Consider the following 12,642-nt stretch of genomic DNA (forward strand, 5'->3'; position numbering starts at 1 on the left):
TTCCTTGTCTTGAGGCATTTCCACTGAAGTTGGATCAGCCTGTAACTTCATTTTCCACTTTGATTTTGAGCATCATTCCAACTCCAGACGTCTGTGGGATATTAGTTGTGATTTACGTTGATCATTTTTAGGTTTTATTGTTCTGAACACATTCCACTATGTAATGAATAAAGATTTACAACTGGAATATTTTATTCAGTGATATCTAGGATGTGGGATTTTAGTGTTCCCTTTAGTTTTTTGAGAAGTGTATATAAAGTGTTTTTTTTTAATAAGAATTACAGCCTTGATTTTAATTTGAAAATTATGTTATTGATGCACATTTCATCACTAACACCACACAGAGGACACTTTAGATGCTACAAATGACATGACAGATTCCCTTTAATTACATTTCAATGTGCAACACCCGGCCTTTCCTAACGATAATAGTGAATAAGCCATCACCCTAACAAGTGATTAAGGTGTGAAACCTTGGTCAAAGTTATCTGACCACACAAATCTCCAAGGGAGCCCAAACCTTTGCAATGGCCCATTTTCCTTTTTGTAATTTTCAAAATGCTGAAAATGCTGAAAGAAGTGACATGCTTTATGTAAAAAAAAAACGCTGCAAAGCACAAAATACTGACCTGACAAAAACCCAATGAGTGTGCATGAGATTTCTGAAATCTCATAGGTTTTGCTGGTACTGTAAAAGCAGCTGAAAATTAGCATAAAAAAGCAGCAAAAAAACGCAGCAAAAATGCAGTGTGAACTTACCCTAAAAGATGAAAATATAGTTTGGACACCCCCTGGGCAAAATTACAGTTATTGTGAACAGTTAGGCAAGTTGAAGATTAAATGATCTTTACAGGGCCTAAAGTTAAAGATGTGACATTTCCTTTGTATTTTAGGTAAAAAAAATATCTGCACTGTAATTTTCTCCTTTTGGCGTTGTGAAAATACAAAATTTGTAGTTAAAAAAGATTTTTGTTGGAATTTTTTTATTTTTTTTTTATTTTTACGGCTTAACATTATAAACTTCTGTGAAGCACCTGGGGGTTCAAGGTGCTCAATACGCATCTAGATAAGTTCGCTAAGGGGTTTAATTTTCCAAAATGGTGTCATTTGTGGGGGGTTTCCACTGTTTAGGCACATTAGGGGTTCTCCAAACGCAACACGGTGTCCGCTAATTCCATCAAATTTTACATTCAAAAAGTCAAATGGGGCTCCTTCCCTTCCAAGCCCTGCCGTGCACCCAAACACTAGTATTCCTCCACATATTGGGTATCTGCATACTCAGGAAAAATTGCACAACAAATTGCATGGAGCAATTTCTCCTGTTACCTTTATGAAAATACAAAATTTGGAGCTAAAAGATTTATCTGGGAAAAATGCGATTTTTTTTTTTCTTTTATTTTCACGGCTTAAAGTTGTAAACTTCTGTGAAGCACCTGTGGGTTCAAGGTGCTCAATACGCATCTAGATAGGTTCCATAAGGGGTCTAGTTTCCAAAATGGTGTCACTTGTTGGGTATTTCCACTGTTTAGGCACATCAGGGGCTCTCCAAATGTGACATGGCAACCGCTATTTACGCCAGCAAATTTTACATTCAAAAACTGAAATGGCACTCCTCTTCTGAGCCCTGCCATGCGCCCAAACAGTAGATTTCCCCCACATATTGGGTATCTACATGCTCAGGAGAAATTGCACAACAAATTGTGTGGTCCATTTTCTCCTATTACCATTGTGAAAGTAAAAAAATGAGGTCTAAAAGAAATTTTTTGTGAAAGAAAAGTAAATGTTTATTTTTTTACTTCAACATTCCAAAAATTCCTGTGAAGCACCTGAAGGGTTAATAAACTTCTTGAATGTGGTTTTGAGTACCTTGAGGGGTGCAGCTTTTAGAATGGTGTCACTTTTGGGTATTTTCTGTCATATAGGCCCCTCAAAGTCACTTAAAATGTGAGGTGGTCCCTAAAAAAAAATGTTTTTGCAAATTTTCTTTTAAAATTGGGAAATTGCTTGTCAACTTTTAACCCTTATAACGTCCTAACAAAAAAATAAGTTGTTTCCAAAATTGTGCAGATGTAAAGTAGACATGTGGGAAATGTTATTTATTAACTATTTAGTGCAATATGACTCTCTTATTTAAGGGCATAAAAATTAAGAGTTTGAAAATTGTGAAATTTCACCAAATTTTTGTTTTTTTTCACAAATAAACGCAAGTCGTATCAAAGAAATTTTACCACAATAAGGCCGGGGTCACACTAGACCGTAATACGGACGAGTGCTATGCGATAAAAAATCGCATAGCACTCGGCCCAATGTTAATCTATGGTGCAGCTCCCATCATCCGATATTTTCTCCACCGTATTCAGGATCCGAGTGAAATCGCAGCAGGCTGCGATTGTCAGCGTATCTCGGCCGAGACTCGCCAATGCAAGTCTATGGGTGCGAGAAAAAATCGGATTACACACAGACCAGCAGTGTGACTTGCGAGAAATACGCAGCGGTGTTAGAGAAAAGCCGGTAATTCAATTGCCGGCTTTTCATTACTCCTGCCTAAACCCGACATGATATGAGACATGGTTTACATACAGTAAACCATCCCATATCCCTTTTTTTTGCATATTCCACACTACTAATGTTAGTAGTGTGTATGTGCAAAATGTGGGCGCTGTAGCGTGTAAAATAAAGGGTTAAATCGCGGGAAAAATTGGCGTGGGCTCCCGCGCAATTTTCTCCGCCAGAGTGGTAAAGCCAGTGACTGAGGGCAGATATTAATAGCCTAGAGAGGGTCCATGGTTATTGGCCCCCCCGTGGCTAAAAACATCTGCCCCCCCACCACCCCAGAAAAGGCACATCTGGAAGATGCGCCTATTCTGGCACTTGGCCACTCTCTTCCCACTCCTGTGTAGCGGTGGGATATGGGGTAATGAAGGGTTAATGCCACCTTGCTATTGTAAGGTGACATTAAGCCAGATTAATAATGGAGAGGCGTCAATTATGACACCTATCCATTATTAACCCAATTGTCTGAAAGGGTTAAAAAACACACACATTATTAAAAAGTATTTTAATGAAATAAACACACAGGTTGTTTTAGTATTTTATTGTTCTCTCAATCCATTCGGAACACCCTCGCTTGGCAAAATAATAAACCCACAAGATACATACCCTCTCTGATGAACTGTCAGGTCCCACGAGGTAATCCATCTGAAGGGGTTAATTATTTTACAGGCAGGAGCTGCGCTAAAGCACTCGCTCGTGTCTGTAAGCCCCGGGTGATGAAAGGAAAGCTGAGTGATCTGTACTTACATTGAGTTGCGGTGAGGCGCCCTCTGGTGGATGAACTCATGAACTGGAGCCTTGGAAAAGTTCCCACGCTCCAGGTCATATGAGAACATCCACCAGAGGGCGCCTCACCGCAACTCAATGTAAGTACAGATCACCCAGCTTTCATTCATTCCCCGGGGATTACAGACACGAGCGAGTGCTTTAGCGCAGCTCCTGCCTGTAAAATAATTAACCCCTTCAGATGGATTACCTCGTGGGACCTGACAGTTCATCAGAGAGGGTATGTATCTTGTGGGTTTATTATTTTGCCAAGCGAGGGTGTTCCGAATGGATTGAGAGAACAATAAAATACTAAAACAACCTGTGTGTTTATTTCATTAAAATACTTTTTAATAATGTGTGTGTGTGTTTTAACCCTTTCAGACAATTGGATTACTAATGGATAGGTGTCATAATTGACGCCTCTCCATTATTAATCTGGCTTAATGTCACCTTACAATAGCAAGGTGACATTAACCCTTCATTACCCCATATCCCACCGCTACACGGGAGTGGGAAGAGAGTGGCCAAGTGCCAGAATAGGTGCATCTTCCAGATGTGCCTTTTCTGGGGTGGCTGGGGGCAGATGTTTTTAGCCACGGGGGAGCCAATAACCATGGACCCTCTCCTGGCTATTAATATCTGCCCTCAGTCACTGGCTTTACCACTATGGCGGAGAAAATTGCGCGTGAGCCCACGCCAATTTTTTCCGCGATTTAACCCTTTATTTTACACGCTACAGTACCCAAATTTTGCACATACACACTACTAACATTAGCAAAAAAAAGGGGATATGAGATGGTTTACTGTATGTAAACCATGTCTCATATCATGTCGGGTTTAGGCAGGAGTAATGAAAAGCCGGCAATTGAATTACCGGCTTTTAACATATATCGTGCTGAATGAAATATAAATACAGAATATATATATATGTGTCTCAATGACATATATATATATATATATATATATATATATATATATATATGTATACTGTATATATGTTTTAACGAACATTTGAGCACATAAATCCATTAGATGTCGGTTTTGCAAGCCTGCGAGAAAATCTCGGCATACGGATGCCATACGGATGTCACACGGATGTCAAAGGGATCATTTGATGCAAGGAAATTGCATCCTCGCACTGCACACGGATCACTGTTTTGGAAACATTTGTGCGATTCTCGTCCGTGAAAAACGGACCGTTTTTTTATACGTTGCGTGTGTCCCCGGCCTAATAGTGACAGTTCGTGAAAATCAGACCGCACTCAAATTTCATCACACACCCATTCACTAGTATTGATGATTTCTATCTTACCCTCGGATCAAAATGGGACTTGACTCTGTGATTTTCTGCAGACCATTTGTGAAAAATCACGGACATGTAAATGGCTCCATAGACTATCGTAGCAACAAGTGTTATCAGTGAGCACCACAGATTGCGCTCCTACGAGAATATTGGATGTCTGACTGAGCCCTTAGGAAAGTTCCCATGATGACTATTTGATTATTTTTTTACATAGTGTATTTTTGTGTGCATAAAACGAAGCATTTTAGGGTATGTGTACACGTTGCGGATTCTTCTGCGGATTTTTCCGCAGCGGATTTGGAAAATCCGCAGTGCCAAACCACTGCGGTTTTCACTGCGGATTTTCTCACGGTTTCTTCTGCGGATTCCTCTGCGGGTTTTCAACTGCACTTTCCTATTGGTGCTGGTTGAAAACCGCTGCAGAATCCGCAGAAAGAAGTGACATGCTGCGGAAAATAATCCGCTGCGTTTCCGCGCGGAATTTTCCGCAGCATGTGCACAACGGTTTTTTTTTCTCATAGATTTACATGGTACTGTAAACTTTGGGAAAACTGCTGCGGATCCGCAGCGTCAAATCCGCAGCAAAATTTGCAGCGTGTGCACATACCCTAAGGGCTTGTTCACACTTTGCAGATTTTGCTGTGGATTTTTCCGCAGCGGATTTGGAAAAACCGCAGTGCAAAAACCGCTGCGGTGTTCACTGCGGATTTTCCTGCGTTTTCTTCTGCGGATTCCTCTGCGGGTATTCAACAGCACTTTCCTATTGGTGCATGTTGAAAACCGCTGCGGAATCCGCAGAAAGAAGTGACATGCTCCTTCTTTTTTTCCGCAGCAATTCCGCGCGGTTTTTAAAGGGATTTTCCGCAATGTGAGCACAGCGGTTTTTGTTTTCCATAGGGTAACATTGTACTGTACCCTGCATGGAAAACTGCTGCGGATCCGCAGCGTCAAATCTGCTGCGGATCCGCAGCAAAAACCGCAAAGTGTGAACATAGCCTAACAGTTCCAGCAAAATGGATGGGAGTTATAGAAATTTAACTAACGTCCACTGTTTTTTTTGTTTGTTTTAAATCCTGCATAAACTGACTTGCGGTTCAGTATTGAAATGTCAATTTCTCTTGTGAAAATTATGCATTTTATTTGTGAATTTTACCCCTAAATTTGAATTAGATGAAGAAGATCAGCAGATAAAAAAGCATGTAATCTGTGTATCACTTATTAGTAAAGTTTTAATCAAAGCTAAGCATCAGAAATTTTCTAACACAACAAGGTTTTATTAAAAAAAAAAAAAAAAGACATAGCAAAGGGACAAAAAATGTGATTAAAAAGCATGTAAAAAATGAACTTAAAAATACAAGCAGTCGATGAGTTTTTGACGCCGTGTATTTTCGCTGTGCAAAAAATGCAGCGTCTTACAAAGTGAAAAGAATTTATAGAAATCTTCTGCACACTGTGCTTTTTTTATATATATAACTCAGCGTACACTGACCTGCGGTACCACTCCTGATTTTGGCTTATAAATACTGATGTCAGATACTGATTGTGGAGACAGTCCCAGCAAAATACCCAAGATGGTGCAAAACTACAGTCTCATCCTTCCGTTGACTCGCCGGGATAGGAGCAGCTGCGACTCCGGGGCTTCCAAGGCTGACTACCCCCACCAATGACCCCCCGCTTTTGGTGAGCACCCACTTAGGGGAGATAATGACAAGCTTGGGAAGCTGACCGAGAACAGTGAGGTACGTGGCCAGGTGACCCGATTGTCCCAACCTGAATTCTTCAAGACGTCTCTGAGGGTTCAGATATGGTCAATAGAGATTGGTGTTCTTCCAGCTGGGGCCGTGGTCCCCTAAGCCAACATCCCGCAGAATGTTCTTGGTTGTGGTTTTGCAAAAATCTCTCTGATTCAGAGGCAAATCCCCCTTATATAATTCATAATTGTACTTCAAGCCATCTTCTACAGGTCACTGAGGAGCAGGGATGAGTTAAACTCTCATTGTTTCAGTATTTAATCAGTCTGCATAGTTCCTCCTCTGTTTTGTGGGTCAACAAGCCACAGGACCCACACAATGGTCAATCAACATATTTATCAAACATCCATTGTTCAGTGACCCTGCAACAAGTTGCAACAAAAGTCAATTCAAAAGTCAACATAAAATATAATAGTCTGTCTCTGGGTCTACTGAATTTACATCTGGCATAATTAAGAAGAAACGCTGTGCCCTCACACTCACCAAATACTGAATGTAGCCTAAGGGTATGTGCACACGTTGCGGATTTTGATGCGTTTCTGCGGCGTTCGCATCAAATCCACAGTGTAGTGCACAATGTTAGTCTATGTGAAATTGACATTTGTTGTGCACATGCTGGGAAAAAAACGCGCGGAATCGCTGCTTTTTTTCTGCAGCATGTCAATTCTTTTGGCGGATCTGCAGCGTTTCTGCACCCATTGACTTCCATTGAGTCAGGCAAATCCGCAGCAAAATCACTGGTGTAAAAAAGATCTGCAGTTTAGCTGCAGATGAAACGCTTCAGATCGGAAAGAGGGAAGTGTGTGGGCGGAGACTGTGCATGTATATGTGTGTGCGCCGATGTCTGTGTGACTCTGCGGGTGTGCGTGTCTCCCTGTTCGTGTGCGGGTCTGTGTAGGCATCCATTGTCTGATGGGATTACTGCTCCCATCCGGCAATGAATGCTCACAGTGACAGCTTTGCCGATGATGGGGAAGTAGTCCCATCAGACAATGGCTGTGCTCAGTAGTGAAAAAAAAACAAAACTATACAGAACATACAACTTGTAACATACAGTACATACTCACCAATCACGTAGTCTCCGAAGCCCTCAGTCTCCTGTAATAAAAATAACAATAAACCAACCTATACTTACCTTTCTGCCATAATCCAGTTAATAACGAGTGTCCCACGACAATCTCCCGTGTAAAACAGTGACATCGGGCGATGTCAGGGTTTACAGGGCCTCCGTGATGAACTGACAGGCGGGGGTAATCGTCCGCGATGTATCCCGCTGCCGGGAGAGAGGACACTTAAGTTCATTTTCTCGCAGGCAATACTGTGTGAGATAATTCCCACGCCATGCAAACGGAGCGCACACCCAAAGAAAATACAATCTAAATAGAAAAATATATAACAATAATTTATTGAACATAGAGACAAAGTGCACAAGGATAAAAACATATTAAAAGAACAACAAACACACCACCGGTCCCATAGTAGATGTTAAGTAAGAAGACGGCCCAAATGCAGATGGTAAATAACAGAGGCAAAAAATACACCACCAATATGCTCTTTAAATTTTATGCATTATGTGAGGAAAACCTACAGTGTGAAGGGTGAAAAGCCATGCATGCTATGTATATATAGGCATGGTATGCCCCCTAATTAAATGACCAACAGATGGCAATGTAAATATGAGTAAATATAGCAAGTCTGGGCGTCCCCAGACAACCATAAGGTAAAAATAAAATACCCTTATACTGTTAGAAATAATAGGCCACCAGTACGGCCCCAATAAGCCAAAAAAAGAGGAGTGGCAAAAAGAAACAAAACCGCCTCACCAAAATAGAGGTGCCAAGAAGATGAAAGTATATGGCACAAGGTAGACAGGGAAGAGAAGGGGGGCAGAAGGTAAGTCACCCAGTAGGTCGTCCAGTGCGTGGTGTGGGCCGTCAGCCGTCAGCAATGGGAGAAAATGATCCCGGGATCCAAGCGGTGTGGGGGAGGCCCCACGCGTATCGCTGCTAGCCGCAGCTTCATCAGGGGAAGTGCAGGGTAATAGGTCTTAGAATCTTAAATAGCGGTAGATTAATAAGAAGATTACCAGCAGGTGGGCGAGGAACGCCCGGATACATACCATAAATGGCGCCGGTAGAAGCGCTGTGTGCATCCACCTGCATAGAAGATGTGTGATCGCAGATGAAAACGAAAACGAAAGTACACGCATGCGCACAGTATCCAGTCCCCAGCAGCAGGGCGGCGCGTGCGTACTAAACACCGCCCGGAATAAAGCTAATGTGACGTGTGCCGGGCTGAATCAGCCCGCAGACAGAGGGCAAGCGTAAATAGCACGTATATACAGCGCAACTGCACCACCAATTGAGGAGAGACAAGAGCCCAACAATTGCTGCGCCCTGATATAACGCCGATAAAAGGAAACAATCAGAGGGGAACAAGAGAGAGAATGCCAATAAGGCTAGATAGTTGACAATTGATTCTCAACCAAAGGACAAATAGAGCTATGGTGTCCCAGTGTCGTAATGTAGTGCGAAGAATAAGCACCACAAAAATGGCTAGTAGTTACCCAGTCCTGCTCTGTACCTGTCCATAAAAAAAGAACATCGTCGATGAAGCGATGCCAATATCGGACACATCTCTTGAAAGATTCAGAACAGTAAACGATCTTCAACCTACGGAGCCTTTCCCCCACCGGGCTAAATGAAGAATTGTTATTTTCAAGTTTTCTGGGATAATACTCCACTGGACTCACATACCTGACTTTGGGTTATATTGGATGAAGCAGAGACACCATGGGTGCTCTTGGAACATATACAATGACATTGCCTTTTTTGGACATTATACATTCTCTCTTTATTTATATTTCTTGGGTTTGCGTTTACTCCCTCATGGGGTTGACACCAGGCCTGATGACTTATATTTTTGAACTTACCCCCAGGACTATACCTCACTGGTATGGTTTTCACCTGAGGTTACAACTTTGGGGGTCTTTTGGCCTTGGATATCACCCGCGACGGCTTTTAGTCTGGCCCTAATGTGGATGCTTAAGTAAAAAATTATTATTTGTGCATATTTGTTATGTCACTATTAAAGTATTGTAAATTACTGTGAAGCATGCTATATTATCTTGCCCTTTCCCACTGGACTGGGTAACTACTAGCCATTTTTGTGGTGCTTATTCTTCGCACTACATTACGACACTGGGACACCATAGCTCTATTTGTCCTTTGGTTGAGAATCAATTGTCAACTATCTAGCCTTATTGGCATTCTCTCTCTTGTTCCCCTCTGATTGTTTCCTTTTATCGGCGTTATATCAGGGCGCAGCAATTGTTGGGCTCTTGTCTCTCCTCAATTGGTGGTGCAGTTGCGCTGTATATACGTGCTATTTACGCTTGCCCTCTGTCTGCGGGCTGATTCAGCCCGGCACACGTCACATTAGCTTTATTCCGGGCGGTGTTTAGTACGCACGCGCCGCCCTGCTGCTGGGGACTGGATACTGTGCGCATGCGTGTACTTTCGTTTTCGTTTTCATCTGCGATCACACATCTTCTATGCAGGTGGATGCACACAGCGCTTCTACCGGCGCCATTTATGGTATGTATCCGGGCGTTCCTCGCCCACCTGCTGGTAATCTTCTTATTAATCTACTGCTATTTAAGATTCTAAGACCTATTACCCTGCACTTCCCCTGATGAAGCTGCGGCTAGCAGCGATACGCGTGGGGCCTCCCCCACACCGCTTGGATCCCGGGATCATTTTCTCCCATTGCTGACTGCTGACGGCCGACGGCCCACACCACGCACTGGACGACCTACTGGGTGACTTACCTTCTGCCCCCCTTCTCTTCCCTGTCTACCTTGTGCCATATACTTTCATCTTCTTGGCACCTCTATTTTGGTGAGGCGGTTTTGTTTCTTTTTGCCACTCCTCTTTTTTTGGCTTATTGGGGCCGTACTGGTGGCCTATTATTTCTAACAGTATAAGGGTATTTTATTTTTACCTTATGGTTGTCTGGGGACGCCCAGACTTGCTATATTTACTCATATTTACATTGCCATCTGTTGGTCATTTAATTAGGGGGCATACCATGCCTATATATACATAGCATGCATGGCTTTTCACCCTTCACACTGTAGGTTTTCCTCACATAATGCATAAAATTTAAAGAGCATATTGGTGGTGTATTTTTTGCCTCTGTTATTTACCATCTGCATTTGGGCCGTCTTCTTACTTAACATCTACTATGGGACCGGTGGTGTGTTTGTTGTTCTTTTAATATGTTTTTATCCTTGTGCACTTTGTCTCTATGTTCAATAAATTATTGTTATATATTTTTCTATTTAGATTGTATTTTCTTTGGGTGTGCGCTCCGTTTGCATGGCTTCTTTTCTTGTTTTTTCGTACAATTATCCCTTTAGCCTTGCAGTGAGCGGCACCCCTCACTATTACGTATCTCGTATCTGGTATGCAGTAATACAATTGCCCAAGTGTGGTGCTCCCTGGCCCCCCCAATTCTAGATAATTCCCACGCAGCATTGCCGTAAAAGCGAGACAATGAACTCAGGTAACCTCTTCAGTGATGCACTGCAGGAGCCATTAGCTCTTGTCAGTGCATCGTGGGAGGCCCTGTAGAGCAGTGACATCACCCGATGTCACTGTTCTATAGGGGAGATCGTCATGGGACACTCGTTATTAATTAGACTACTTCGGACAGGAAGTATACGGTTGATTTATTATTTTTTATTTTTGCAGGTGATCGACGGTTGTAAGTATGGTGAAATTAAGAATATTAAAATACTTTTTTCTGGCTGTCTTTTTTTTAACTCTTTCACTACTATAGGATTAGTAATGGATAGGTGTCTTATTGACACCTCTCCATTACTAACCGGGCTTGATGTCACCTTACAATGCAAAGGTGATATTAACCCCTTATTACCCCATATGCCACTGCTACAGGGCAGTGGGAAGGGAGAGGTTAAGTACGATACGATGCGATACACTTGGTGCAGATTCACCATTTCTGGGGCGGCTGGGAGCTGGTATTTCTAGCCGGGGGGGCAATATTCATGGTCCCTTCCTAGGCTATGAATATCAGCCCACAGCTGTCTGCATAGCCTTTCTGCCTATAAATTTAGGGGGAGCCCATATCATTTTTTTGGGGGGTCCCCCTATTTTAATAGCCAGTAAAGGCTAAATATACAGCTGTGGGCTGAGATTCATAGCCTGGGAAGCTCAATGGGTATTAACCCCTTCCCAGGCTACAAACATCGGCCCCCAGTTGCTGACTTTCCCACTCTGGACTTGAAAATTGTGCGGGAGTGCATGCTATTTTTTTCCATTTTTTTAAATTAAACAGATATTGCGTTTAAGGCCGGGATCACACTTGCGACAAACTCGCATGAGTCTCGCACCTCAATACCCGGCACTGCCGCCGACACTTGGGACCGGAGTGTGCGGCTGTATGTATTTCTATGTAGCTGAACGCACTGGTCCAAGTGCCAGCGGCAGTGTCAGGTATTGAGGTGCGAGACTTGTGTGAGTTTGTCGCAAGTGTAATCCCGGCCTAAGGGCGGAGACACACTGGTGCGAGATACGGCCGAGTCTCGCTGGTTAAAAGCAAGCTGTGGCACCTGCACTCCGGAGCGGAGTGTGCGGCTCCATGTATTGCTATGCAGCTGCACGCTCCGCTCCGGAGTGCAGGTGCCACAGCTTGCTTTTAACCAGCGAGACTCGGCCGTATCTCGCACCAGTGTGTCTCCGGCCTAACGCAGATTTTGTGTGTGTGTACATTTAACTCTTTAACTACCATTTTATTATGTTAATTACTAAACATCGGGCTTGGTATTATCTGTCTATAGATAAAAAGATGGATGGATAGATAGATCTATCTCTAGATCTATCTATTTCTTCAATGGAGCATGTAAATGGAGAGGTTGGACAAGAAATGACATCACAATTTTTTTTTTTTTGTTTAATAATAGATCTTTATTTAGCTTTCAAAAACGCACACAAATCTGCATGAAAAATACGCATAAAAAACGCATCAAATCCACACCTGCGGTTTCTGGCAAGAGAGGAAGAATCTGCACAGAAGATTCCACAGGCAAATCTGCAACGTGTGCACATAGACCTAAGGGAATGTGCACACGCTCAGTACTTAGCTGCACCAAAAAAAAGTGTTGGCAGGAAAAATGCTGCATACAATGTGCACACTTATGATTTATTTTTATAGTTTTTCTCCCCATTCAGTTAAAGGAATTGACAT

General features: G+C 42.6%; 1 protein-coding gene across 1 annotated transcript in view; it reads right to left on the bottom strand.

Annotated features, from left to right (window-relative positions):
- GNG3 (G protein subunit gamma 3) overlaps positions 1–12,642 on the bottom strand; it is a 33,408-nt gene that overhangs the window by 16,751 nt on the left and 4,015 nt on the right. The gene's annotated exons all lie outside the window — the stretch shown is intronic.

The sequence above is a fragment of the Ranitomeya variabilis genome, chromosome 2 (assembly GCF_051348905.1).
Source record: "Ranitomeya variabilis isolate aRanVar5 chromosome 2, aRanVar5.hap1, whole genome shotgun sequence".
NCBI classification, from domain to species: Eukaryota; Metazoa; Chordata; class Amphibia; order Anura; family Dendrobatidae; genus Ranitomeya; species Ranitomeya variabilis.